The sequence below is a fragment of the Salmo salar genome, chromosome ssa03 (genome assembly GCF_905237065.1).
Source record: "Salmo salar chromosome ssa03, Ssal_v3.1, whole genome shotgun sequence".
NCBI classification, from domain to species: Eukaryota; Metazoa; Chordata; class Actinopteri; order Salmoniformes; family Salmonidae; genus Salmo; species Salmo salar.
This window is the reverse complement of record NC_059444.1, coordinates 83710386-83735588: the sequence shown is the minus strand read 5'-3', so window position 1 is coordinate 83735588 and position 25203 is coordinate 83710386. Positions and strand designations below refer to the sequence as shown.

Here is a 25203-nt window from a genome sequence, read left to right as displayed (position 1 = left end):
TCTGAGCGTTGGCAAGAGGGAGTGTGTGAGACAGGAGTTATTTGCGGTTTGGTTCAGCTCACGCCGGCTCCGCTGGTAGCCTCTGCGTACTCGTGTATATTTAAACTGAGGTTTTGAAGTGGTTCTTTGGAACGCATCATTTGGCTGGAACGGCTTGAGTCTTCTTCAATTTGGCTTGGCGGGCAAACACCGTGAGGGGATCGGTTTGCTTTTCGCATACCGCTGGGTCAGCATTGATGTGCGAGGCCCTTTGAAGTGATTAAAGCCAGGGGCTTTCTTTAAGCGCCTTGCCCAAGAAAGCTGCTCTGACTCTGGGACGTCAACAGTGGCACGCCCTGTGTATTGTGGAACACCTGATTCTGGTGGTGGGATGGAGGCCTATGTTGAACTCATTGTGACACTGTGACTGTAGCTAAGACCCAAATAAACACACACACACACACAACCAAATGTGTGTGTAGGCACAAACACACTCCAAACACGCTGATTGTAACACATACACTCTGACACACACCCCCTTGCTAATTGGGATGCACGCTTGCTTTCACACGGTTTCGCTAATACAAAACACACATAGGCACACACACAAAAACACACACAGGTTTCTTATGCCTTGCCAGCTCCAACTCCCTGCCTGCTGTGTGACTGCCCCCTCCCCGTCTCCCCTCCCCCCCAGGCCTCCTCGCCTCGCCACCTGACTTTTAACACCCTAATCCCTCGTTGTAGAGGGTGGAAGGCCTCACCCTAATCCCTCGTTGTAAAGGGTGGAAGACCTCACCCTAATCCCTCGTTGTAGAGGGTGGAAGGCCTCACCCTAATCCCTCGTTGTAAAGGGTGGAAGGCCTCACCCTAATCCCTCGTTGTAAAGGGTGGAAGGCCTCACCCTAATCCCTCGTTGTAGAGGGTGGAAGGCCTCACCCTAATCCCTCGTTGTAAAGGGTGGAGGGCCTCACCCTAATCCCTCGTTGTAAAGGGTGGAGGGCCTCACCCTAATCCCTCGTTGTAAAGGGTGGAGGGCCTCACCCTAATCCCTCGTTGTAAAGGGTGGAGGGCCTCAGACGATCACTCCTAATTGGGTATAAAAGGGGGTTACTGGCTGAAGTACACTCTGTGATATGAAATTCCTTTGCTCTTAGAGACGAGAGGAGCAGAGCAGTTGCCTGGTCCTAGAGGTGTGTGTGTGTGTGTGTGTGTGTGTGTGTGTGTGTGTGTGTGTGTGTGTGTGTGTGTGTGAGAGAGAGAGAGAGAGTTTGGACAGTACAGCAGGAAAATGCTGGTGGGTTGTTATGTTATTCTGACACTGGTAGACTGAGTCATCACAGTCTCCTATATGCACACTTCTTCTAAATAGATGAAAGGCAGTTTTCCAATGACCCCGAAGCAGAGATTAAACCCTGGTGTGGTCACATGTCTGAAACAAATGCCAAGAGTGGCTGTCGGTCTATCCCTCCAGGGGTAATGTGTGTGGCTACCTGTCTGTCCCTCCAGGGGTAATGTGTGTGGCTACCTGTCTGTCCCTCCAGGGGTAATGTGTGTGGCTACCTGTCTGTCCCTCCAGGGGTAATATGTGTGGCTACCTGTCTGTCCCTCCAGGGGTAATATGTGTGGCTACCTGTCTGTCCCTCCAGGGGTAATGTGTGTGGCTACCTGTCTGTCCCTCCAGGGGTAATGTATGTGGCTACCTGTCTGTCCCTCTAGGGGTAATGTGTGTGGCTACCTGTCTGTCCCTCCAGGGGTAATGTGTGTGGCTACCTGTCTGTCCCTCCAGGGGTAATGTGTGTGGCTACCTGTCTGTCCCTCCAGGGGTAATGTATGTGGCTACCTGTCTGTCCCTCCAGGGGTAATGTGTGTGGCTACCTGTCTGTCCCTCCAGGGGTAATGTGTGTGGCTGGCTACCTGTCTGTCCCTCCAGGGGTAATGTATGTGGCTACCTGTCTGTCCCTCTAGGGGTAATGTGTGTGGCTACCTGTCTGTCCCTCCAGGGGTAATGTGTGTGGCTACCTGTCTGTCCCTCCAGGGGTAATGTGTTTGGCTACCTGTCTGTCCCTCCAGGGGTAATGTATGTGGCTACCTGTCTGTCCCTCTAGGGGTAATGTGTGTGGCTACCTGTCTGTCCCTCTAGGGGTAATGTGTGTGGCTACCTGTCTGTCCCTCCAGGGGTAATGTGTGTGGCTACCTGTCTGTCCCTCCAGGGGTAATGTGTGTGGCTACCTGTCTGTCCCTCCAGGGGTAATGTGTGTGGCTACCTGTCTGTCCCTCCAGGGGTAATGTGTGTGGCTACCTGTCTGTCCCTCCAGGGGTAATATGTGTGGCTACCTGTCTGTCCCTCCAGGGGTAATATGTGTGGCTACCTGTCTGTCCCTCCAGGGGTAATATGTGTGGCTACCTGTCTGTGGGTGGGTGGGTCGGTCGGTGGGTGTGTGTGTGTTTGCAACATGGGTGTGTGTGCTTGTTTGCGTGTATGCGTGCGTGCCTGCATGATTATGCACATTGTGTGTGTGTGTGTGTGTGTGTGTGTGTGTGTGTAGTGAGCCAGCCTCTCTCTCTGACAGGAGACATGTGTTTAATTATTTTAATGGTGTTAAATAGCCGAGGCCCTCCAGAGTCCCCCTCACCAGGCCTCACCTCCACGAGCAGCCAGTCACAAGAGGGGTCCCAGGGCCACTGGGTTATCCACCCGGTCAGTGTGTGTTTTACATTAATAGCCTCAACACACAGACATAAGCTTGCACACGTAGACACACACACACATCTATACACATGTGCTCCTAGTCAAAATCTAGGCTCTTGGCAGTGTTGAGGTTAAACAATCTCAGTGATTCCATCTTCTCTGTCATCTCAGTCAAGTATCACACTATACTAGACAAAGGAATGTTTTCTTATTTTTTTTCTCTCTCTCTCTCTCTCTCTCATATATATATACTGTTCATTGCCTGAGAAATCCTACCATCTCCCCACCACTGTCTCTGTCCGGTCCAGAAAGCCTGTCTCTCAGCACTGAGAAGTGACAGACTGTTCTCCTGTGCCAAGAAGTCAGTGCTCAAATACTGAGACACACAGCAGAGGAGATAGTAGTCCCTACCACAGGAGGCTGTTGAGGGGAGGACGGCTCGTAACAATGGCTGGAATTAAGTGGAGTGGTGAATGGAAATGGTATGGAAACCATGTATTTGATACCATTCAATTTATTCCATTGCAGCCATTACTATGAGCCCGTCCTCCCCAAATAAGGTGCCACCAGCCGCCTGTGGTACCCACGAAACACAGATAGGAAGGAGACAGACCATAGGGGTCCTGTCTGAACTGTCTCTGTTACTGTGTCTGTCATTATAGGGACACACTTTCCCCTGTCTTCTCATGACCTATGCATGCCAGGGACAACGTGTTGTATATATGGCCCTTGGTAGTCAAAATGAAACATTCATTGTCTACTGTATAGCACATACACATACGAATAGCCACACTTCTGTTCAAGCCAACGTCAGTCTGTCTGGCTAATATGTAGCCTGAGTGAGAGGTCTGCAGCTATAGGCTACATACAGTACTTGACTGTGTAATGACAGCTTCATCTCTCCTTTCAAAACACATAGGGCGGAAATAGTCCCCCGGAGAAGATGATCCTCGCACGAAGGGTTATTGGAGTAGTTTACCCCGCCATTTGTTGGGCCCGCAGTGAAAGATTAAGCGATTTTCCGTGCTTGTGTGCGGGCGCGCAGAGCCGGCAGATGGATCTCGCTCAGAAATAGGACTGTTGCTACATACCTCAACCTCAATATTCAAATGTTTGGAAAATTGGCCTCAGTGGCGAAGACGCAAAGATAGCGTATGAGATGTAGCGGTTCGACTTGGCGAGATAACATGAACAGCCTACTATGCGCTCATCTGGATGTTGTTTGGGAAAGGTGGACTGGATACGTTTATTATGATCACTGTTAATTAAAGTTTGATGACACAAATAATAGGCCTTTTCATGATTTATCACATGGTTTATGATAGCCTCTGGTTTATATCCATGTAGTTTATTATTGGGAGGAATTGTGAGACATAGACATGTAGCATATAGATTTGAGTAAAGTTGCGCATTTCAATTACGCATGGGATGTAGGCTTGTAACAATGAGATGGCTGTTGGTGATTTATTTATAGAATTCCCCTAAATTTGAAACGTTTTAACAACTGTTTTCCTAGAGTTTTCTCCGACGTTATTCAGTGTCTGAGTAGTTTTAAGTTGAAAGGCAACTCGCATGATTTTACTGATGCCTTTAGCGAACGCCGACGCACATCAATCATTAGACTGAAGATCAATAGCTGTTTGAAACAAGAACAAGTGTTTTCCAGATGGTAATGGACACGTTAATAACTGAGTACCTACCCTACAGGTGGGGAGGTAGATACCATTTGGAATGCTGCGCAGCAATAACCATGCCGAAGCAAGACAATGTATAGCCTATGTCTCCTCTCATGTTGAAATAAACACAGTCGAAATCAATTGCGCTAATACGGAACCAAAACTGGCAACTGGTTCGAACACTTTATCTTTTAATTTGAATTATTGGTTATTTTGTCATGGGACTGCAGGTTCTCCAAATCAATGTGAGGTCCTTGCTGGCTGTTCTGCTGCAAATTCACAGCAAACACATGGATAATAACAGTTAATCTCGTTTTACCCGGTGTGACCAAACATATTTGCCTCCAGAACTAGACCAGCCTATACCATTAGCCTACCTTTGAACTCGTGGCGAACAGAGCAAATTAGACGCTTAGTTTTTGTCTTTTGAAACCAGTTGTTTGTTGAACGTCCCTATCCTATAACCTATGCCGTGTGTGTTCTCATCTGGGCCGGTCCCCAGCACCAGCCGCACGTCGAAAACAGCTTCTCCCGGTGGTAAAAAAAGGACCGGCGTGGTCTAGACGCCAGCTCTGCCCAGCACAGCGTCCTGTGGTCAAACACTTAAGCAGCCTACTAGTTAGTGATAAAGTTACGATTGAAGTGTTTCCAGCTGTTGTTATGCACAGATTAGAGAAATCCTGCGGCGTTTGACTTTCCTATACTGATTTGTTAACGCTCTTTAGGCTATATGAGTGATTTTGAATATTTGTAAATGATTGAATGTTTTTAAGGGATTTTGAATGTTTATGCTTAAATGATCCTCGGTTTGCATGGTACAAATTCGAAGCTGACAACCTGTTGTTTACAGAATGTTGTAGGGTTGTCATTCAGTGCGGTGAGAAGGTGTGTCTGGGAGAACATTTCACCTCCAGCCAACTCCTGTCATACAACGTTAAAACACCATAACATAACAGGGGTGGGAGTGTGGAGGCTGTAGAAGGGTGCTGTGTACTGGTAGGCATATATGTTTCTTAAAAACGAATGTCTCTTTATGAAGAATAATAATAATAATAATTACTCATTTTCATTTGAATGATGTTATTACTTTTCAATAAATTACGTAAGTTATTCATGCAGAGTTGATAAACGCAAGCTTTATCTAAAATCATAACCCCACATTCTTCTCAGCTATAGGGCATGTTTTCCAAAACTGCACTGCTTTACGCATTCTGCAACATGTTTCCTACTCAATGACCAATCTGTGTCACACAACTTTGCATATTTAAACGTTGCAGTTTATTCATAAAACCCTTCTGTTCGGGGGAAAAACTTACCGGTTCAGTTCTCTGCGTAAAGTTTGAGTTGCGGCGCACTCAGAAATGTGTACTACATAATATTTTAATCCGAGAGGACCCACGTAGAACAGTAAACAGTTCGAAATCCTTTAGTCGTCCGTGGTGCACTCTGTCAAAAGTCCCCGAAACTGTGCAACAGCATAAAGTTATTAAAATACATTAAAACTCTTCAGCCACCGGTGTCTAGCGAGTGGTTGAAAGCTCCACGTCGAGGAATGCGCTTCAAGTGTCCGGCGAGAGCCCATAAGCTTCCCGACCCCAAGACAAAAGCGCTTTATTGGCGAATGGAAGGGAGAGTTTTAACGAGAATGGGAGGGGCGACTCGAGGCGAGCTGGAACGCGACCCAGAGCGCTCAGAACTCCACACTGGTCTGCTGCAGGGGCTTGGAAAGCAGCGCTCATATGCTGCGCTCTCCTCCTTGACAGATAAAGTTGGGGCAACGCAACAAAAAAAATTGCTACATTTTTCTTTTAGTTTCACACCGTAAACCTGCAGGACCTGTTTCAATAACACGCTTATGAGAAGTATTTACTTGCAAACTTATTTTGTGAAGTTCTGTGTTCATATTTTTTAAAGCACATTTTGAGTATGGAATGGTTTGTACTCAAACGACTGTGAACCAGTTTCAACATTTATAAGATTGGAGCCTATAATGCGTCCATTGCCTACAATTAGGCCTAATTTTATTTCTTAGCATGTTTAGCATATCAGTTTATATTTGTTATTCTTGGATAATTGTTCATATGGGCTTGATGTATGAAATGGAAAAGGAACAGCCTTGTATTTTGACTGTCAATCACTTGGCATTTGAGAAAAGCACGTGTCAATTGTCAAATCTCTCATTCGCACATATGGTGTCTTAATTCATGAATGTTGTTGCACCGTTAAACTGGGAGATTCGTAGGCATTGAATACTTCCGAGTGCTGCGTAGCCTTGCAGCCCGTCGGCAGCTGGCACCCTATTTTAAAGTGTCTTAGAATCGGTTTCCAACGAGGTGAAGTAATGGGATATCTGTCAGTAATGGTGTAACCATGTCACATACTCAGATATAGATACTTTTAGAAACATATTATGTCTCAGAATTGTCCATAATATAGTTGGAAACGGGACAGAAGTGAACTAAAAGGAGCTATTTATATCAACATATTGCATGGAGTTCTGTTTGTTGTAAGTGGCCTAATTCCTTATATAATATGTTTATATCTACAGGAATCTCAATCTAGGCCTATACCTGATAACTAAAAAATGTTAAAATGAATACAACTATTTTACACAGCGCTCTCTCTTCTGATGTGTTAATGACTGGATTTGGGCATCCATAGCAGCGCAGCCATAGGGCGATTCTACCACTATGCTTGTTGACACAAGACTGTGAAAATAATTGGTCTGAGGTCAACACTACCCCTGTATATTTGTGGGTGGCGTCACTCCCCCCGGCTCTGTAGGTGTACTTTGGCTGGGTCCGGCCCCTGCAAGGGCAAGATTCAACAAACACACCACAGGGCTTTGGCTCCTGGGCCGGTGCAAGTGTATGTCTCTGGAAATGTTTTGGCCCTATTCTGTGTGGAATAAGGGACACTGTTGTTCCATTCTTCACAATGGGTGAACCATGCTTTATTAACAGCATTTCTTCTAAACTGTAACTGTCATTCCTCATTTATGTCACTATGGCTCGTTCTTCTTCCATAGTTATGATCCATATAACACACACACACACACACACACACACACACACACACACACACACACACACACACACACACACACACACACACACACACACACACACACACACTGTAACACACATCTGTATCAAATGACTGTAAATTGCAGGAATAGACAAACGACTTCATGCTTGTTCTCCAGGCCCAGATGTCCTTGTCCCATATAGTCCATAATGCAGCTGAGTTTTATGTTTTCAAAGAACATCAACCCTGAATCCTCTGTAGCAGTTTATCACAACTACAGAGAATCACACATACAAATCACCCAGCAGTGCCTCTTTCTGCCTCTACTGGGTCTTTCTCTCTCCCTCTTGTGCTCCAGAGTGGCGCAGCGGTCTAAGGCACTGCATCTCACTGCTAGAGGCATCACTACAGGCACTCTGGTTCGAATCCAGGCTGTATCACAACCGGCCGTGATTGGGATTCCCATAGGGTGACGCACAATTGGCCCAGTGTCGTCCGGGTTTGGCCGGTGTAGGCCGTCATTGTAAAGAATTTGTTCTTAACTGACTTGCCTAGTTAAATAAAGGTTTCCCTGCCTCCCTGCTTCCCCCACCCCTATCTCTAACTCCCCCCCCATTCTTCTCTCCCTCTCACTCTCTCCCAACTCTCCCCTCTTTCTTCCCCAGTAGAGTATGCCAACAGAACGAACCCAGAGTTGAACTGCTGACTGTGCTAAGGTCATACAGGTACAGGCTGGTAGTTATTTATCATAGTCATCAGTGCTGTGTGTCTTGGAAGCAGAGGTAGGACCACAGTCTCCAGAGCCCAGGAACTCACACACACACACACACACACACACACACACACCGTTCACCTCCAATGGCGTCAGCCAACGGCAGCTTTAGATAAACACTGTGGGGGTACACACACACAAACACACGCACAGACGTACACGCACACGCATACACACACCACCCGACTACCCCTGGTCTGTTCTGTTTACCTCCAGTCATCATCAGTAGAATCTAATTGGATGACTTAACTCCCAGAAGGCATAAGATAGCAGGGGACATTTCTTTTCCTTTGTTTTTCACTCCCTTAGATGGAAGGATAGTCCTCCTCACCATCACCCACTAAATAGAAAAGAATAGAATAGAAAATGATTACAAGTTTTTTTGTACCTCCAAGGTTTTTTCCTTTAGCACACAACCCATATAGATTTAGACAGTGGACTATGGTGGGCTACACATGCAGTGATGTTGAAAGGTCTGGACCAAATGCATTATGAGTGGTGGTGGTGTAAGTCAGGGTTGCTGTAATAACATGAGCCCGGTGTCGTCAACGCGTTCAGCTCCCTAATCATTATGGCCCAGTTAAAGATGGCTACGCGGAATCCAGCCCGCTGTAATGTTGCCCAGGGGAACCAGTACAACAGTGAGCTGGTTGGGGTTGGTCCAAGAGCCCTGGCCCTGCCAGCCAAAGGCTCCAAGCTGAAGTACTACTTATCCACACAGCAGTCTCCTCCTTATTACCCCTTTCCCTTCCTTTCCATGCTTCTTTCTCTCTCTTTTCTCTCTCTTACTTTCTTTCTCTCAAATTATTGAGCTTTTTTTTTACCGTTTCGCTGCTTGGCTGTTTTTCTTTTCTTGCTTACTTTCTTTTTTGTTTGTTCCACTTTCTCTTATTTTCTGCTTTTTCTTTCCCTCTACTCTCTCATTCCCCCTTTTCTGATATCTTCTATTATTATCATTATTTGTAGAGTTGTTATGGTTTCTTCTCTGACATTTCCTCTGTTCTTCCTCTCTGATTCTGAACTCTTTCTCTTTCTCAGTCTTCTATACTCTCTCTTTCTATTTCTCTCCCTCTTTCTCCTTCCTCTTTCTTCTTTTACGGTGTAGGCCTTCTCACCTGCCCTCATTCTATTCTTCTGGGATATAGAACATGGAGTCAGAATGGTTGAACTGGTGTAGGGAAGTGTAGGACCTCTGTGATAAAGACCAGTGACTATCAATTCACATCAACTGTATGTCCATAAAGCATACATTACATACCTGTAACTCCATACTGAACAGAACGTCATGTTAGTGGTGGACAGTGTTAGTGGTCCAGTGTCTGCTCTCCACCAGTCTCTCACTGGACTCACTGAGTTGCTATTTATAGAACCTGCTCAGATAATGGACTTTCCACCTGGGCCTCAACAGAGGAAGACTTGAATCTCCCTGGTTCCTGAATGAGAGCGAGAGACACACACACACACACACACACACACACACGCACATAGAGAAGGAGAAACACACACACACACACGGAGAGAAGAGAGAGAAACACACACATAGAGAAGAGAGGAGACACACACACACACACACACATAGAGAAACAGACACACACACACACACACATAGAGATAGATAGATAGAGAGTAATAGAATAATGAATGAGGTTGAGTGGGGGTGGTTCTGGGAACCCTCTCCCCCCTCCCATAGGGACAGCCTGGGAACTAGCAACATGGTTCTTTTCTGATAGACTCACAACACTGTAAAACCCCTTCTCATTCTTCCCTGTCTCTCGAGGTAGATATTGTCCCTAACCGCAGATCTCAGATCAGATCACCCCACCCCCAATCTTTACCTTAAACTGAGACTTAGCTCTATGACGTGACTATGAACAGCATCAAATATATTTTACAATAGATTGATGCAGAGGGTTGCACTCGCGAGCACCCACACAGAGCATCTGCACGTGTGCTCGAGAGTTTGCGTGTGTGCGCACATTTTGACCATGCACATATATGTTTGTGTGTGGGTTCTTGACAGACGTGACTACTCGTCCCCAGAAAGCCCTTGGCTCCCTGCCTTCCCACAGTCCTCCTCCAGCCCAGTAGCCGCTATGTGTCCGTGGGAAGCTGCCGAGAGGAGAGTGGGAGAGACCTGGTCCTTGGCACTCTGGGAAGTCACATGGAGGGAGGGAGAGGTAGGGAAGGAGAGGGAGGGAGAGAAGATGGGGAGAGAGAGGGTAGTAGGAGGGGGAGAGAAGGAGAGAGGAGAGGGATGTACAGAGGGGAAAAGGAGAGGAAGGGAGAGATGGGGAGAGAGAGAGGGGGTAGTGGGAGAGGAAGAGGGAGGGAGAGGAGAGAGAAGGATAGGGAGAGGGTTCTCTGGGGGATGTTTTGGTAACACTGAAAGTGATAGATAGGAATAATACAGTAGTAGTTTGGGAAGCAATAAGTACGATACCCTATAGGGGACAATAAAGTTGTATTCAGTTGAACTGTACTGTGTTGAATCTACTTGAAAAAAAATATGGTTCCTGAACTGTGACAATCGCAATCGAGTTAAAGGAGCAAAATACCATAGTGGACAATAAAGATGAATTGAATCATATTGAATTGAAAAAATATATATGTGGTTCCTGGGGTGGAAGCTGAGGTGTGTTAAAGCAGTCACCATGAAGGAGGACATGGGGGACAATAAAGTTATATTAAATTATTTGTATGGTATTTTATACAAAAAATGAAAGAGTAAATATGTGCTAGGATAGCAGCTGAGGTGATTAAAGCAGAAGTAGGAAGTACTGGCCATTGGTGTGAAAATAAAGCATCAGATAAAGGCCTGTGTGACTCTAAACATTGGCGTCCAATATTGACTCTTCCCACCTGTTGTGGTGGTTGACACTGGCCTATTAAATCCCACTTCCACAGTGATAAAGCTGTCTTCCTCCTGTGGAAACCTACAAGGACCAGAACCCACGCTTCTCTGTGATTGTATAATGTTATTTAGGGTTTTATGTGTTAATGGTGGGTTTGTATAGTGCTATATATTTAGCATAAGTGGATGTTTTTGGAAGTTTAGTTTAAGGTTTTACATGCGTTGATTATATGTTTGTATGGTGTTATATAAGTGTCTGTTTATTTAACCTCTCTGGGGTATGTGGGACGTGACCGTCCCACCTGCGGGACACACTATTCAACAGCCAGTGAAATAGCAGGGCGCCAAATTCAAAACGACAAAAATCTCATAATTCAAATTTCTCAAACATACAACTACTATATCCCATTTTAAAGATACACTTCTTGTTAATCCAACCACATTGTCCGATTTCAAAAAGGCTTTACGGCGAAAGCACACCATACGATTATGTTAGGACAGCACCTTGACAATAAAAACCACACAGCCATATTCCAAGCAAGGAGAGGCGTCACAAAAACCATAAATACAGCTAAAATGAATCACTAACCTTTGAAGATCTTCATCAGATGGCACTCATAGGACTTCATGTTACACAATACATGTATGTTTTGCTTGATAAAGTTCATATTTATATCCAAAAACCCCATTTTACATTGGCGTGTAATGTTCAGAAATGTTTTGCCTCCAAAACTCCCGGTGAATGAGCACATCAATTTACAGAAATACTCATCATAAACGTTGATAAAATATTAAACTGTAATTCAAAGAATTATAGATACACTTCTCCTTAATGCAACCGCTGTGTCAGATTTCAAAAAAACTTTACAGCGAAAGCAAACTTTGCAATACTCTGAGTACAGCGTTCAGACACGAAACCAAACCCACCATTTTGTGGAGTCAATAAAACTCAGAAATAATATTATAAATATTCACTTACCTTTGATGATCTTCATCAGAATGCACTCCCAGGAATCCCAGGTCCACAATAAATGTTTGTTTTGTTTGATAAAGGCCATCATTTATGTCCAAATACCTCCTTTTTGTTGTCACGATGAAAAGTTGTCACGATGAAAAATGTCACGATGAAAAGTCAAAAAAAGTTCTATTTACGTTCGTAGAAATATGTCAAACGATGTATAGTATCAATCTTTAGGATGTTTTTAACATAAATCTTCAGTAATATTCCAACTGGACAATTCCAAAGTCTTCAGAAAAGAAAAGGAACACAGCTCACACTCACGTGAGCACGCGCCTCTGAGCGCATGTCATTTCCGCACTCATCAACTTCCAGGCCCTCTTGTTCATGCCATATTCACAGTAGAAGCATGAAACAACATTCTAAAGACTGTTGACATCTAGTGGAAGCCTTAGGAAGTGCAAAATGAACCCTAAGTCACTGTGTACTGGATAGGGATTCACTTGAAAGACTACAAGCCTCAGATTTCCACACTTCCGGGTTGGATTTTTCTCAGGTTTTTGCCTGCCATATGGGTTCTGTTATACTCACAGACATCATTCAAACAGTTTTAGAAACTTCAGAGTGTTTTCTATCCAAATCTACTAATATCTACTATGCATATCCTACCTTCTGAGCCTGAGTAGCAGGCAGTTTAATTTGGGCATGCCTTTCATCCGGACGTCAAAATACTGCCCCCTACCCTAGAGAAGTTTTAAGGCTGGCTTTACTATGTGTTAATTGAGAGGTGGCCAGGGCCCTATGACCCTCTGAGAGTGGGAACTAGGCTAGTAAGAGCGGAAAGGTCTGGTTGTTCCCTCTGACCATCTCCTTATGCCCTTTCTCACCATCCGTCTGTCACGGGTTCACTATGGAAGAGGTTATTGAACTTAACCTTGGAGTCCAAGAGAGAACTTCTCCAAATATGTTGTCTTCTGGTCTTCCTCTTTTGTTGCCTTATTTTAATCTGCTGTTGTTGTTGTCAGAAGGGAAATAGATGTTCTGGGATACACCATTAAGGCTTGTGATTGTCAGGTCCTCTTCTATGTGAGCTGGTGTGCAAGAGAGATTCCGAATTTCTGTAATGTTGGTTCTGATAAACTCTAGATAAAGTATCGGCCACTTTCCATTACAGCCACTGTTGAGTGAAGCGCTACGGTCACAGTGTCGGGGAGAGATGCGTGCTACGCCTCAAGATTTGTGTCAATGAGCAAAATAAATTAGGCCCAGATTCAGACCTCAGAAATATTTGCATTGAAACATTGAACATTTAGGAAGAATGGATGTTTTGGTCCCTTGTTTGTTTGTGTGAAGGATGAAGGGAGCAAATAGAGGAGAGAGCGAGGGAGGGAGAGAAAGGGGGAAAGTCAGAGTGAGAACAAGAAAAAGAAAAGGGGGGGGCAAAGTCCGAGAAAGAGAAAGAAAAAAGAGGGAGAAGCATGAGTGCACTCAGAGATTGACTCCATGCAGCCCTTGTTTATGAGAGAAACACCACAGCTGAGCTGAAGCTTCTGAGTGGGACAAACACACTGCTCTCTATTGGTTGTTGTGGAACAAACCGCATGAGAACTCAAGTCATTCAGAATGATTTCAGTGATGACATTTTTTATTTAATTTAACCTTTATTTAACTAAGTAAGTCAGTTAGGAACAAATTCTTATTTATAATGACGGCCTACTCCGGCCAAACAACGCTGAGCCAATTGACACCCAATCACGTCTGGATGTGATGCAGCCTGGATTTGAACCAGGGACTGCAGTGACACCTCTTGCACTGAGATGCAGTGCCTTAGACCGCTGCGCCACTCGGGAGTCCACATCTGCTCAGCAATAGATGATGTTTTCAATCAGAATGATTTAATAATAATGTAGGATTTATATAACCCTTTTCAAAGACCCAAAGACGGTTATGTTTTTTAAAGACACTATTTAAAAGAAGAGGATCCAGTCAGAAGCCCAGCATTAGTGTATCTGAGGTGATTTGCATGTCTATGCCTGAGACCCACTGAGCTGAAGCCTAGGCATTAGTTACGGAAGCACACAGTCCGAGCAGCAGGGAGAGCTGGCTCTCTCTCTGTCTGTAACGGAGGGATTTTCCTTATCACTCTGGCACCGATTAAAACAGAGGGAAGAGTATGGAGGGGGTGAGGAGCAGAGGAGGGGTGGGGGCCACTAGGGGTCACTTTGGAGGTCAGCCAGAAGTGGACATTTCCCATGATGCACAAGGAGCATACATGCACAGCATGAATTATTGACCGAGGTGAAAGATAGAGGTCTCATGTTGCTCTTTCCTCTCTGTCTGTCTCTCTGTGTCTCTGTCTCTCTGTGTCTCTGTCTCTCTCTCTCCCTCTCTCTCCCCGTCTCTCCCTCTGTCGGTTTCTCTCTCTCTCCCTCTCTCTCTCTCTCTCTCCAGTCTCTCTCTCTCTCTCTGTGTGTGTTTGTGTACTGTGTGTGTGGTATGGTATGCCAGGTATTAAGCAGAATGCCTGTGGTTTAATAAGGGGGGTAATTGGTGTCAGATGGATCTCTGTGCCTCAGATATGTTTAATATATACACACTCATACACAGAGAGTATGTTCACTATGCGCTGGGTGATGCCTCAGATATGTTTAATATATACACACTCATACACAGAGAGTATGTTCACTATGCGCTGGGTGATGCCTCAGATATGTTTAATATATACACACTCATACACAGAGAGTATGTTCACTATGCGCTGGGTGATGTTTGGCATCCTCTCTGAGATATTATTTGCTTTGGGGAGCGTTGTGTGTTTTTATTGGGCACAGGGGAGGGTAGTGTGTATTTCCTGGTTTACTCTGCAGGTTTTACTAGATCATTTATTCCATCCTAGCCAAATGTCTTTCTCCCCTCATGCACTACGCTTTTTCCATGTGCTAACTTTTACTATTCCACAGTGTATCCTGCCCTCCATCCACCATTCAGACTGATCGTAGTGGAAGGTGGATAGTTTGATGCTCCTCTCGGTAAATATTGAGGGTCTTATTCTGGTGACATGATTATTGATGCTTGTCTGCCGTTTGACAAATAAAATAAATGTTGCACTTTAGTCCATAATAATGTCATCATGTGGGCTATACCTGCACGGTATCTGTGAGCTGTGGGCTATACCTGCACGGTATCTGTGAGCTGTGGGCTATACCTGCACGGTATCTGTGAGCTGTGGGCTATACCTGCACGGTATCTGTGAGCTGTGGGCTATACCTGCACGGTATCTGTGAGCTGTGGGCTATACCTGCACGGTATCTGTGAGCTGTGGGCTAGAGTACACATGTCAACACCAGAGTGGGCACATTCACTAGATCTACTCAATAACTATTGTGACAAAACCAAAGCCTAGAGTTGAAAATGCCATGGAAACCCATTTAACTTGTATTTTTTACTCGGGACATGGGAATTTAACCTCATGGTATTTTTATGTGCACTACTTATTTACACAGACTTTTATCTGCAACAAGTTAATATGATGGAAACACAACTGATGGGAAAATGCGCATATTGTTTTAATGCAGATGTAAAAAAATATTCACATAAATCTTTTGCCAGTTGGATGGAAACCTAGTTCTAGACACCATAAACAGTCTGGCAGTAGTCCAGTGTCACTTTGATTATGGCTGCACATCATGGTTCACCAGCAGCCCCAAACAATAAGCCTCCAGCCAAACAAGCTTGTAAGAATTGTATTGAACCTCCTCCCTCATACTCCTCTGGAGGTCGAGCCTGTTAAGCAGCTAGGCTAGCTATCAGTGGAAAAAATGGTTCTGGTTCACAGAATTATCACGGACTCAGCCCCCAGGTACGTCCACCAGGGTAAGTCCATAGCCTGAGACTCCAACATTCACTGTTTTAAATATAAGAGTCTATCTGGTAAGAACACATTTCTATATACCGGCACAGATGAGTGGAACAAACTACCACAGTAAGCCATACCATCCTTAACCACTTTTAAAAAGAATGTCAAAAGCTGGCTAATGTGTGAACACTATAACAATTTTTTTGTCTGTATCTCTGTAATGTGTCTATCTATGTAATTGTATATGTATTTACATACACAGTAGGGACCACAATGGAAATACTTCCCCGACTTTATTGTGCAATTCCGGTCACTTTAGAAAATCTTTATACTGTGCCTTCAGAAAGTATTCATACATCATGACTTATTGCACATTTTGTTGTGTTACCTGAATTCAAAACGGATTTAAACAACAACCAAAAAAATCACTGTTTTTGGACATTATTGCACATTAATTGAAAATGAAATACAAAAATATCTAATTTAACTATTCATATCTAATTTATAACTATTCACCCCCCTGAGTCAATACTTTGTAGAAGCACCTTTGGCACTGTGTCTGTATCAGCTTTGCACATCTGGATTTGGGGCTTTTCTTCCATTCTTCCTTGCAGATTTTCTCAAGCTCTGTTAAGATGGATGGGGAGTGGCGGTGAACAGAAATCTTCAAGTGTATTATTTCACTGTATCACAATTGGGTCAGAAGTTTACATACGCTAAGTTGACTGTGCCTTTAAACAGCTTGGAAAATTCCAGAAAATTATGTCATGGCTTTAGAAGCTTTTGATAGGCGAATTGACATAATTTGAGTCAATTGGAGGTGTACCTGTGGATGTATTTCAAGGCCTATCTTCAAACTCAGTGCCTCTTTGCTTGACATCATTGGAAAATCAAAAGAAATCAGCCAAGACCACAGAAAAGCAATTGTAGACCTCCACAAGTCTGGTTCATCCTTGGGAGCAATTTCCAAACCCCTGAAGGTACCATGTTCATCTGCACAAACAATAGTACACAAGTATAAACACCATGGGACCACGCAGCCATCATACCACTCAGGAAGGAGACTCGTTTTGTCTCCTAGAGATGAACGTACTTTGGTGCGTAAAAGTGCAAATCAATCCCAGAACAACAGCAAAGGACCTTGTGAAGATGCCCGAGGAAACTGGTACAAAAGTATCTATATCCACAGTAAAACGAGTCCTATATCGACATAACCTGAAAGGCCGCTCAGCATGGAAGAAGACACTACTCCAAAACCGCCATAAAAAAGCCAGACTATGGTTTGCAACTGCACATGGGGACAAATATCGTACTTTTTGGAGAAATGTCCTCTGGTCTGATGAAACAGAAATAGTACCGTTTGGCCATAATGACCATCGTTATGTTTGAAGGAAAAAGGGGGAGGCTTGCAGGCCGAAGAACACCATTCCAACCGTGAAGCACGGGGGTGGCAGCATCATGTTGTGGGGGTGCTTTGCTGCAGGAGGGACTGGTGCACTTCACAAAATATATGGCATCATGACGAAGGAAAATTACGTGGATATATTGAAGCAACATCTCAAGACATCAGTCAGGAAGTTAAAGCTTGGTCGCAAATGGGTCTTCCAAATGGACAATGACCCCAAGCATACTTCCAAAGTTGTGGCAAAATGGCTTAAGGACAACAAAGTCAAGGTATTGGAGTGGCCATCACAAAGCCCTGACAATCCTATTGTCACGGTTGTCGTCGGTGAAGGAGGACCAATACGCAGCAGGTATGTGTATGCTCATCTTGAGAATTTATTTACTTCAAAAAATGAACGTACAAAAATCACAAAACAAAAGAACGAACGAACAACTACAAACAGTCTGGCTAGCATAGGCTCAACACAGAACAATCACCCACAAATCACAAACACAAACACACCCTAATATATGGGACTCTCAATCAAAGGCAGATAGACAACACCTGCCTTCAACTGAGAGTCCCAACCCCAATTAACCAAACATAGACATACACTCACTAGACTCCACATAGAACTACCTAGACATAAACCAAAACCCGGAAATACTAAACCAAACACCCTTTTAACAAACACACCACCCCGAACCACATAAAACAAATACCCTCTGCCACGCCCTGACCAAACTACAAAACAATTAACTTTATATACTGGCCAGGACGTGACAGTACCCCCCCCCTTAAAGGTGCTACCCCGGAAGCACCTTAACAAAAAAAATAACCCCAAACAATACCCAAAAGAAAAATTCCCCCTTACTAAAGGGAGGGAAGGGAGGGTGGCTGCCGTCAACGACGGCACTGTGCTACACCCCCCCTCCCCAACCCACCTATTTTTTGGAGGTGGCTCCGGCTCAGGCCGTTCCAGGCAGTCTGGCAGCTCGGGACAGTCTGGGCAGTCTGGCAGCTCGGGACAGTCTGGGCAGTCTGGCAGCTCGGGACAGTCTGGGCAGTCTGGCAGCTCGGGACAGTCTGGGCAGTCTGGCAGCTCGGGACAGTCTGGGCAGTCTGGCAGCTCGGGACAGTCTGGGCAGTCTGGCAGCTCGGGACAGTCTGGGCAGTCTGGCCACTCCGGCAGTTCAGGGCAGTCTGGCCACTCCGGCAGTTCAGGGCAGTCTGGCCACTCCGGCAGTTCAGGGCAGTCTGGCCACTCCGGCAGTTCAGCGCAGTCTGGCCACTCCGGCAGTTCAGCGCAGTCTGGCCACTCCGGCAGTTCAGCGCAGTCTGGCCACTCCGGCAGTTCAGCGCAGTCTGGCCACTCCGGCAGTTCAGCGCAGTCTGACCACTCCGGCGACTGTTGACTGACGGGCAGCTCCGACGACTGTTGACTGACGGGCAGCTCCGACGACTGTTGACTGACGGGCAGCTCCGACGACTGTTGACTGACGGGCAGCTCCGACGACTGTTGACTGACGGGCAGCTCCGACGACTGTTGACTGACGGGCAGCTCCGACGACTGTTGACTGGCGGGCAGCTCCGACGACTGTTGACTGGCGGGCAGCTCCGACGACTGTTGACTGGCGGGCAGCTCCGACGACTGTTGACTGGCGGGCAGCTCCGACGACTGTTGACTGGCGGGCAGCTCCGACGACTGTTGACTGGCGGGCAGCTCTGATGATGACTGTTGACTGGCGAGGCTGGGTTTACGCACTTGCAGTTTAGTGCGGGGAGCGGGAACAGGACGAGTCGGACTGGGTGGATGCACTTCCGGGTCCGCACGAGAGACAGGAGCTGGAAACCCAGGGCTATGGAGGCGCACAGCCGGTCTAGATCTTACCTCCTGCACAACCCGCCTTGGCTGGATGGAACTAGTAGCCCTGTACGAGCGGGGTGCTCGTACAGGGCAGACTGGGCTGTGCAGGGGCCTGATGGTAGCCGTGCGTAGAGCGGGAGTTGGGTAGCCTGGTCCTCGGAGGCGTACCGGCGACCAGATGCGCTGCGCAGGCATCCTCCTACCAGGCTGGATGCCCGCCCTAGCACGGCACCTGCGAGGGGCTGGAATAACTCGCACCGGACTGTGCGTGCGTATGGGTGAGAGAGTGCGCTTCTCAGCGAAACATAGCGCTCTCCACCCCATACGCTCCTCCATATAACCACGGGTAGCTGGCTTCCGGCTCTTCTTACGCCTAGCCAAACTACCCGTGTGCCCCCCCCCAAAATTTTCTTGGGGGTGCCTCTCGTGCATCTCCTTCAGCGCGTCCACTCTGGCCTCGTACCACCGCCTCTCTGCCTTGGCTGCCTCAATTTCCCACTGCGGGCGGCGATAATCCCCAGCCTGATGCCAGGGTCCGGCCCCGTCCAGAACTTCCTCCCAAGTCCACTTCTCCCGCCAGTCCAACTCGAACTCCGTCTGCTCCTTCCTCTGCTGCTTGGTCCTTTGGTGGTGGGTGATTCTGTCACGGTTGTCGTCGGTGAAGGAGGACCAATACGCAGCAGGTACGTGTATGCTCATCTTGAGAATTTATTTACTTCAAAAAATGAACGTACAAAAATCACAAAACAAAAGAACGAACGAACAACTACAAACAGTCTGGCTAGCATAGGCTCAACACAGAACAATCACCCACAAATCACAAACACAAACACACCCTAATATATGGGACTCTCAATCAAAGGCAGATAGACAACACCTGCCTTCAACTGAGAGTCCCAACCCCAATTAACCAAACATAGACATACACTCACTAGACTCCACATAGAACTACCTAGACATAAACCAAAACCCGGAAATACTAAACCAAACACCCTTTTAACAAACACACCACCCCGAACCACATAAAACAAATACCCTCTGCCACGCCCTGACCAAACTACAAAACAATTAACTTTATATACTGGCCAGGACGTGACACCTATAGAAGATTTGTGGGCAGAACTGAAAAAGTGTGTGCGAGCAAGGAGGCCTACAAACCTGACTCAGTTACACCAGCTCTGTCAGGAGGAATTGGCCAAAATTCACCCAACTTATTGTGGGAAGCTTGTGGAAGGCTACCCGAAACGTTTGACCCAAGTTTAACAATGTAAAGGCAATGCTACCAAATACTAATTGAATGTATGTAAACTAATGACCCACTGGGAATATGATGAAAGAAATAGAAGCGGAAATAAATCATTCTCTCTACTATTATTCTGACAATTCACATTCTTAAAATAAAGTGGTGATCCAAACTGACCTAAGACAGGGAATTTTTCACTAGGATTAAATGTCAGTAATTGTGAAAAACTGAGTTTAAATCTATTTGACTAAGGTGTATGTAAACTTCTGATTTCAAATGTATATATACACACACACTACCGTTCAAAAGTTTGGGGTCACTTAGAAATGGCCTTGTTTTTGATAGAAAAGCAAAATTTTTTGTGCATTAAAATAACATAAAATTGATCAGAAATACAGTGTAGACATTGTTAATGTTGTAAATGGCAACTTGTAGCTGGAAACGGCTGATTTTTAATGGAATATCTACATAGGCGTACAGAGGCCCATTATAAGAAACCATCACTCCTGTGTTCCAATGGCACGTTGTGTTAGCTAATCCAAGTTTATAATTTTAAAAGGCTAATTGATCATTAGAAAACCCTTTTGCAATTATGTTAGTACAGCTGAAAACTGATGTCCTGATTAAAGAAGCAATAAAACTGGCCTTCTATAGACTAGTTGAGTATCTGGAGCATAAGCATTTGTGGGTTTGATTACAGGCTCAAAATGGCCAGAAACAAAGCCCTTCTTCTGAAACTCATCAGTCTATTCTTGTTCTGAGAAATGAAGGCTATTCCATGCGAGAAATTGCCAAGAAACTGAAGATCTCGTACAATGCTGGGTACCACTCCCTTCACAGAACAGCGCAAACTGGCTCTAACCAGAATGGAAAGAGGAGTAGGAGGCCCCGGTGCACAACTGAGCAAGAGGACAAGTACATTAGTGTCTAGTTTGAGAAACAGATGCCTCACAAGTCCTCAACTGGCAGCTTCATTAAATAGTACCCGCAAAACACCAATCTCAACATCAGCAGTTACCTGTGGTAAATTCAATTGATTGGACAAGATTTGGAAAGGCACACACCTGTCTATATAAGGTCCCACAGTTGACAGTGCATGTCAGAGCAAAAACCAAGCCATGAGGTTGAAGGAATTGACCGTATAGATCCTAGACAGGAAAGCGTCGAGGCACAGATCTGGGGAAGGGTACCAAAATATTTCTGCAGCTTTGACGGGCCCCAAGAACACAGTGGTCTCCATCATTCTTAAATGGAAGAAGTTTGGAACCACCAAGACTATTCCAAGAGCTGGCCGCCTGGCCAAACTGAGCAATCGTTGGAGAAGGGCCTTAATCAGGGAGGTGACCAAGAACCCGATGGTCACTCTGGAGTTCCTCTATGGAGATGGGAGAACCTTCTAGAAGGAAAATGTGGGGATGTATTTCAGCGGCAGGGACTGGGAGACTAGTCAGGATAGAGGTAACTATGAACGGAGCAAAGTACAGATAGATCCTTGATGAAAACCTGCTCCAGAGCTCTCATTACTTCAGACTAGGGTGAAGGTTCACCTTCCAACAGGACAACGACCCTAAGCACACAGCCAAAACTAAGCATGAGTGGCTTCGGGACAAGTCTCTGAATGTCCTTGAGTGGCCCAGCCAGAGCCTGGACTTGAACATCTCTGGAGAGATCTGGAAATAGCTGTGCAGCAATGATTCCCATCCAACCTGACAGCGCATGAGAGGATCTGCGGAGAAGAATGGGAGAAACTCTCCAAATACAGGTGCGCCAAGCTTATGGCGTCGTACCCAAGAAGACTTGATGCTGTAATCGCTGCCAAAGGTGCTTCAACAAAGTACTGAGTAAAGGGTTTGAATACTTATGTAAATGTAATATTTCAGTTTAAAAATGTTTCTAAATTAGCTAAAAATAGATAATCTGTTTTTGCTTTGTCATTATGGCGTATTGTTTGTAGATTGAGGGGAAAAAAACTATTAAATACATTTTAGAATAAGGCTGTAATGTAACAAATTGTGGAAAAAGTCAAGGGTCTCCATACTATTACATCCAACATATTCTACAGATATACTAAATATTCTATCCACAAATATACTAAATATTCAGATATACTAAATACACATATGTGATGGGATATATAGACATTATGGACACTATGTGGATAGAATATATAGTACATCTGTAGAATATGTTGGATAGAATAGTATATATACAGCAATAGCTGAATAGGATGGACTTGACTAGAATATACTATATGCATATGAAATTAGTAAAACATTATGCAAACATTATTAAAGTGGCTGGTGTTCCATTATTGAAGTGACCAGTGATTCCATGTCTATATACATAGGGCAGCAGCCTCTAAGGTGCAGGATTGAGTAACCGGGTGGCAGCCGGCTAGTGACAGTGACTAAGTTCAGGGCAGGGTACTGGGTGAAGGCCTGATAGTGACAGTGACTAAGTTCAGGGCAGGGTACTGGGTGAAGGCCGGCTAGTGACAGTGACTAAGTTCAGGGCAGGGTACTGGGTGAAGGCCGGCTAGTGACAGTGACTAAGTTCAGGGCAGGGTACTGGGTGAAGGCCTGATAGTGACAGTGACTAAGTTCAGGGCAGGGTACTGGGTGAAGGCCTGATAGTGACAGTGACTAAGTTCAGGGCAGGGTACTGGGTGAAGGCCGGCTAGTGACAGTGACTAAGTTCAGGGCAGGGTACTGGGTGAAGGCCTGATAGTGACAGTGACTAAGTTCAGGGCAGAGTACTGGGTGAAGGCCGGCTAGTGACAGTGACTAAGTTCAGGGCAGGGTACTGGGTGAAGGCCGGCTAGTGACAGTGACTAAGTTCAGGGCAGGGTACTGGGTGAAGGCCGGCTAGTGACAGTGACTAAGTTCAGGGCAGGGTACTGGGTGAAGGCCGGCTAGTGACAGTGACTAAGTTCAGGGCAGGGTACTGGGTGAAGGCCGGCTAGTGACAGTGACTAAGTTCAGGGCAGGGTACTGGGTGAAGGCCTGCTAGTGACAGTGACTAAGTTCAGGGCAGGGTACTGGGTGAAGGCCGGCTAGTGACAGTGACTAAGTTCAGGGCAGGGTACTGGGTGAAGGCCGGCTAGTGACAGTGACTAAGTTCAGGGCAGGGTACTGGGTGAAGGCCTGATAGTGACAGTGACTAAGTTCAGGGCAGGGTACTGGGTGAAGGCCGGCTAGTGACAGTGACTAAGTTCAGGGCAGGGTACTGGGTGAAGGCCTGATAGTGACAGTGACTAAGTTCAGGGCAGGGTACTGGGTGAAGGCCGGCTAGTGACAGTGACTAAGTTCAGGGCAGGGTACTGGGTGAAGGCCTGATAGTGACAGTGACTAAGTTCAGGGCAGGGTACTGGGTGAAGGCCGGCTAGTGACAGTGACTAAGTTCAGGGCAGGGTACTGGGTGAAGGCCTGATAGTGACAGTGACTAAGTTCAGGGCAGGGTACTGGGTGAAGGCCGGCTAGTGACAGTGACTAAGTTCAGGGCAGGGTACTGGGTGAAGGCCTGATAGTGACAGTGACTAAGTTCAGGGCAGGGTACTGGGTGAAGGCCGGCTAGTGACAGTGACTAAGTTCAGGGCAGGGTACTGGGTGAAGGCCTGATAGTGACAGTGACTAAGTTCAGGGCAGGGTACTGGGTGAAGGCCGGCTAGTGACAGTGACTAAGTTCAGGGCAGGGTACTGGGTGAAGGCCGGCTAGTGACAGTGACTAAGTTCAGGGCAGGGTACTGGGTGAAGGCCTGATAGTGACAGTGACTAAGTTCAGGGCAGGGTACTGGGTGAAGGCCTGATAGTGACAGTGACTAAGTTCAGGGCAGGGTACTGGGTGAAGGCCTGCTAGTGACAGTGACTAAGTTCAGGGCAGGGTACTGGGTGAAGGCCGGCTAGTGACAGTGACTAAGTTCAGGGCAGGGTACTGGGTGAAGGCCGGCTAGTGACAGTGACTAAGTTCAGGGCAGGGTACTGGGTGAAGGCCGGCTAGTGACAGTGACTAAGTTCAGGGCAGGGTACTGGGTGAAGGCCGGCTAGTGACAGTGACTAAGTTCAGGGCAGGGTACTGGGTGAAGGCCGGCTAGTGACAGTGACTAAGTTCAGGGCAGGGTACTGGGTGAAGGCCGGCTAGTGACAGTGACTAAGTTCAGGGCAGGGTACTGGGTGAAGGCCTGATAGTGATGGCTGTTTAACAGTCTGATGGCCTTAAGATAAAATCTGTTTCTCAGTCTCTCAGTCCCAGCTTTGATGCACCTGTACTGACCACACCTTCTGGATGGCAGCAGGGTGAACAGGCCGTGGCTCGGGTGATTGATGTCCTTGATGATCTTTTTGGCCTTCCTGTGACATCGGATGCTGTAGGTGTCCTGGAGGGTAGGCAGTGTGCCCCCGGTGACGCTTTGGGCAGACCGCACCACCCTCTGGAGAGCCTTGCGGTTGTGAGCGGTGCAGTTGCCGTACCAGGCGGTGATACAGCCTGACAGGATGCTCTCAATGATGCATCTGTAAAATTTGTGAGGGTCTTAGGGGCCAAGTAACATTTCTTCAGCCTCCTGAGGTTGAAGAGGCGCTGTTGCACCTTCTTCACCACATTGTCAATTTGTAAGTCGCTCTGGATAAGAGCGTCTGCTAAATGACGTAAATGTAAAATGTAAATGTCTGTGTGGCTGGAACATTTCAGATTGACAGTGATAAGTACGCAGATGAACTTGAAGCTTTTCACCTTCTTCACTGAAAAGTGGATGTGGATGTGGGCGTGCTCCCTCTGCTGTTTCCTGAAGTCCACGATCAGCTCCTTCGTTTTGTTGACGTTGAGGGAGAGGTTATTTTCCTGACACCACTCCACCAGGGCCCTCACCTCCTCCCTGTAGGCTGTCTCGTCATGGTTGGTAA

At 46.1% G+C, this 25203-nt stretch overlaps 1 protein-coding gene across 2 annotated transcripts in view; it reads right to left on the bottom strand.

Moving 5' to 3' along the window:
* The window catches only part of LOC106601886 (vasorin), a 56222-nt gene extending 50181 nt beyond the window's left edge, over window positions 1-6041 (bottom strand). For both annotated transcript variants that reach the window (XM_045715648.1, XM_045715647.1), the window contains exon 1: window positions 5664-6041. The gene's annotated coding sequence lies outside the window, so the exon portion shown is untranslated. The remainder of the gene's footprint in view (window positions 1-5663) is intronic.
* Between the last annotated feature and the right edge of the window lie 19162 nt (window positions 6042-25203).